Source organism: Juglans regia, unplaced genomic scaffold (assembly GCF_001411555.2).
Source record: "Juglans regia cultivar Chandler unplaced genomic scaffold, Walnut 2.0 Scaffold_18391, whole genome shotgun sequence".
Classification (NCBI taxonomy): domain Eukaryota; kingdom Viridiplantae; phylum Streptophyta; class Magnoliopsida; order Fagales; family Juglandaceae; genus Juglans; species Juglans regia.
The window spans coordinates 1-4,914 of record NW_023349161.1 but is presented as its reverse complement, the minus strand read 5'-3'; the positions used below and the strand labels follow the sequence as shown (position 1 = coordinate 4,914).

Here is a 4,914-nt window from a genome sequence, read left to right as displayed (position 1 = left end):
GTGAAATCGATACCCTAAAGTTATGTTATAACTACCACGTTATTCTTTGGGCGTAATCAAATTTTGGTGTCATTGCCAAATTTCTTTTTCTTCTTTCTTTTTATAGTATTTTGTTACCTTGCATGCATAAATATAGAGATGCCTTGGGTAGATTGGTTTGTAGGCCTGTGCTAGAGTCAAAATCAAACTTTTTAAATCCTTTATTTGGTAATTCATCTAGTCTCGAAAAAATGAATGAACACGAAAATCAACCCACTAGAACTCTTCAGGATTACTTTCACACTACACGCACAATCACACCATCATGCATCATGTTTCCAGCTAACACTCGCCAACTGGATTTTAAAACAGGGATGATACAGTTACTCCCTACTTTCCATGGTTTGGAAAATAAAAACTCTATGCACATTAGGGAGTTTGAGGAGTAGTTGCGATTTTTCATAGTCAAAATACAATTGATGACGTTGTGAGACTTAACTTCTTTCCTTTCTCTTTGGGCTATACTCGCTGAGACCACGATCTATTGGGTCATGGAATGAGATGACACATGTTTTCTTTAATAAATATTTTTCTCAACATAAGACCAACGCTTTAAAAAAGCAAATCTCCACCTTTGCATAAAAGGATAGTGAGACTTTATATCAGTTTTGGGAGAGATTTAAGGAGTTGTCAAGTATGTGTCCTTACCATGGGTATGAGAATTGGTGCTTATTGAGCTATTTTTATGAGGGACTTACACCTAGAGAGCGTCAATTTTTAGAGATGATGTGTAATGATGAGTTTTTACCGAAAGATCCTGATAAGGCCATAGAATACCTCAATGAGCTTGCTGAAAAAACTCACACTTGAACTGGACCTAGTGCTATTGAGAGCACAAATAGGTCACGGCCTGCTGGAAATCCAAATAGTTATGGAATTTACCATCTTAGAGAAGAGGATAACCTAAAAGCTAAGGTGAAGATGCTTACTAGGGAGTTTGAAGTGTTAAGAACTAAAGATTTAAAGCTAACACACATGGCTACTCATGTTGAGTCCTTTGGACCATACTTTGTGTGTGGTGGTGTAGATCACCTAGCTCAAGAGTGCCCCACATTTGATGAAACGAAATGAATGTATGAGGAATAATGTAATGCCTTAGGTATGTACAAGAAGTCTTTTACACCTTCTCTCGATACCTACAATCCAGGGTGGCGTTATCACCCCAATTTTAGCTGAAATCTAAAAATCAGCAGCCTGCACAACCACCTAGAGCTTATCCTACACCGTATCATGCATCATCATCTTCTAGAAACCCCTTAGAAGATACTTTACATGCTTTTATTGAGACACAAAGTAAAACTAATCAAAGTTTGAATATTTGATTATGCAAGTTATTGAAGAAAATAATAAGATAAAAAGCCATGTATCCAAATTGATGAGCTCTTTGAATGTGAATGAGGGTGACAAGTTCCCTTCTCAAACTCAATCCACACCTCAATGTCAACATATGGCTCAAGGAAATTTGAAAGAGGTCAATGTCATTGTGACACGAAGTAGTAAGTCTTTACACATCCCAACAGCTGATAAGTCAGAGGATGTTGAAAAGGAACATAGTGATAACAATGCCAAGTTGCCCAAGAAAGTCGAGATAATTAAGAATCCAGTTAAAGTACCATTTCCTCAAGGTTTAAAATCTGGTATACGAACTTTGGATTCTAATAATGAAATCTTGGAGAACCTCAAGGAGGTAAAAATCAATCTTCCTCTTTTGCATGTTATTAAACAAGTTCATACTTATACAAAAGTTTTCAAAGATTTGTGTACAGTTAAGAGGAAGCACCATGTTAAGTAGATAGCATTTCTAACAAAGCAAGTTAATACTTTAATTGAGCAGCGAACTATTCCTAAGTACAAGGATCCGGGATGTCCAACCATTGCATGTAATATTGGGAATCATGAGTTTGGACAAGCGTTGCTAGATTTAGGAGCTAGTGTAAATTTGATGTCTTATTCCATTTATTTGCAGCTTGGTTTTGGTGAAATTAAGCCCACTTATGTTGTGCTTCAATTGGCTGACCGTTTAGTTAAGAAATCGAGAGGAATAGTTGATAATGTTTTGATCCAAATTAATAAGTTTTACTACCCCATTGATTCTTACTCCTTGATACTAGTTCTGTTGTTGACACTAATTCTAAAATCCCATTAATTTTAGATAGACATTTCCTTGCTACTGTTAATGTTCTTATTAATTGCAGTAATAGTTTAATGAAACTGTCTTTTGGGAACATGACTCTTGAGGTGGAAAAATAGCCAATAGAGGATGACGAGTGCCACCAAACGTACATGATTGACACACTTATAGACAAGGGAGTTCACACAACTCATGATTCTAATTCCCTTAAATATTTTCTTGTTAGTTCTGAGTTTAATACTATGAATGATTCATCTGATGTTGTTGATATTTGTGCTATTTTTTATGAATCTCAGGATTATAACCCATATATTTGGTAACCGAAACTTGAGGAACTGTCTAAGAAAAGTGAAAATCGGATTTCTTCAAGCATGGATAGTCTCAAATTGGAATTGAAGCCACTATCCTGAGGTCTTAAGCATGCATTTCTCGGCCGAGGCAAGTGCCTGAAATGGAAGACATTCCACTTGCAGACTCCGTCTATCAACCTTGACCACACCATGCAGGTATATATTTTTTTATTTATTTTGTTTTCTTTTCAATTCATTCAGTTCCTTTCTTTTTGTTTGTTGCTGTTTTCTTTGTTTTCTGTTTTTGGGTTAGTGTTAGTGTTATTTTGCCATTTCAGTTTGCCATCTCTTATGCTTATCGGATTGTCCACGTCATACATTAGATGTATTCTACCCTCTTCAGTTACTCTCTATTCAGTTTTAATTTTTAAACATTTAGGACAATGTTTCGTTTAAGTTGGGGGTGGTGCAAATTATGCATTTATAAATGTTTGTTGGAACTCTGTGGCACGTTTACATATGTCAAAAAATTTTTAATTTGCATCACACGTGCATCTTTTTCACATATGTACTCATTCTCATTCATAGTCATATTCGTGAATTCACCAAACCCACCATAATCATTTTTTGTTGAAGTATTCACAGAACTCCTAATGCACTCATTCAAGTTTTGTGGTAAAATGGTAGTTTGACACATGTAGGTAGAGAATTCTTTTACTTAAGTATTCATGTGAGTTTTGGAGATGATTGAGAGCATACAAATACAGTAAATTGCGTTCATTGATCTGTTGAATTGGACATTTCTTTTGAGAATATCATTACAAGATTTGTGGTAAGATGGTGGATATACTTGGGATATGATGAATGTCAACTTAGGATTAACGTTTGAGTCTTTCAAGCTAATCATTCCATCATAGACCTCTAGTAGCCAACTTTGAACCAATAAACACATGTAGCTTTTTCTTTTCATATACCCACATCACCCATGCCTCTCCACATTGGAGTATAGCTTATACACTGATTTTTCTTCCCTTTTTACTTCCAAGTATATACTAGGTGTGAAATTTACATTTTCTTCCTTTTGTGTTAAGTTCTTTGAAAAAAGAAGTTAAGGTTGGGTAAAAATGACAAGAATACCAAAGTGGCGTGTGTTTATTCATCAAATTATTGGAAAAAAAAAAAAGAAAACAAAAAAAGAGAAGAGGAATAAGAAGAAAAAATATTATTATTCGATGATTTGAAAAGTTGGAGAGTACATCAAGTGAGAATTGTGGTCTATTGAGATATTTAATAAGATTTTCTTTGTATGTACTTGGAAGTTTTTGAATCATTTTCATCTTTTTTTCATATAGCCCCGAACCCAAGTCACATTACAACCTATTGTATTGATCATTCTTACCCTAAGTAAGTTTTTGGAAAGAGTGGTAAAAGTCTCATTTGTTAGTGTTCTTATCATAAAATCAATATTTGTTTGTTGCTTGTACATAATTGCCTGATTTCCCATGAGAGTGTGTGTACACCCATTGTCAACTCCATAGAAAGAATCCTCATACGAAACACTTTTATACCCGTGAGTTATGAAGTTGAACCTTTCACTTGAGATGTTCTTAATGTTGTATGTATCAAAGCTTCTAGTTAGATAGATATAGTTTGAAACACACACACTTTATGGATTGCTACAAGTGGATTGCTTGTGATAGGATTATTAAATTCTTAAGATTGATTTGATATGTGAATCTGGAAAGTATGATTTGGTGGCCTTTGTGTGATTTTTTTTTGTCTCTTTCGTTGTTTTGGCATGAAAATTGTTAGAGACTAGTAATAAGCAAGTTGGGGTTGTGATGAGTATACGAAAGTGCACTCTAAATATCCTATTATTGGACTAAAATGCTAAAATGTGAACAGAAATTATAAGAATTAATGGGTATTTTTGAATTGAGTTTCTATTTATTTTGGAATACTCTTGAGCAGATTTTTATGTTTAATTTCAGAGTATATAAAAGAGCAAGTCAAAATCCAGTCAAATTCAAAAAACTTTCCAGTGGGAAAGATGTTGGAACAACCTCATAAATTTCACCGAGTGTAGAACTCTTCAAAGAAGGTTAATGATGGGATTTGAGAGTAATTCGGATCAAGAGAAAAAGTTAGTCCAAAATTTGCTAAAAGACAGCTTGTACATAATTTAGTATTTTGATCGTAACTTTCCACTCAAATATTGGATTGAAGTGATTCTTGATGTGTTAGAAAACTATTTTAAAGGGCTACAAATTTGTCTCTAATAAGTATTTCTAAATTTGAACTTCTGAAGCACGTATGTGGCTGCCAAGATGAGTCCTAAAATTTAGGTAATTTTGTATGCGGGAATATGAAAACATTAGAATTTTTTTCATACCCTATATAAGCATTTTATTAGCATGAAATTGAGAGTTTTAAAAGAGGGGAGATGGCTCAATA

General features: G+C 34.1%; 1 non-coding gene across 1 annotated transcript; it reads right to left on the bottom strand.

The window, feature by feature from the left end:
- Positions 1–587: 587 nt before the first annotated feature.
- Positions 588–695, bottom strand: LOC118345243. Its single transcript, XR_004798828.1, has one exon. It is a non-coding gene; the product is annotated as a small nucleolar RNA R71 (small nucleolar RNA).
- Between the last annotated feature and the right edge of the window lie 4,219 nt (positions 696–4,914).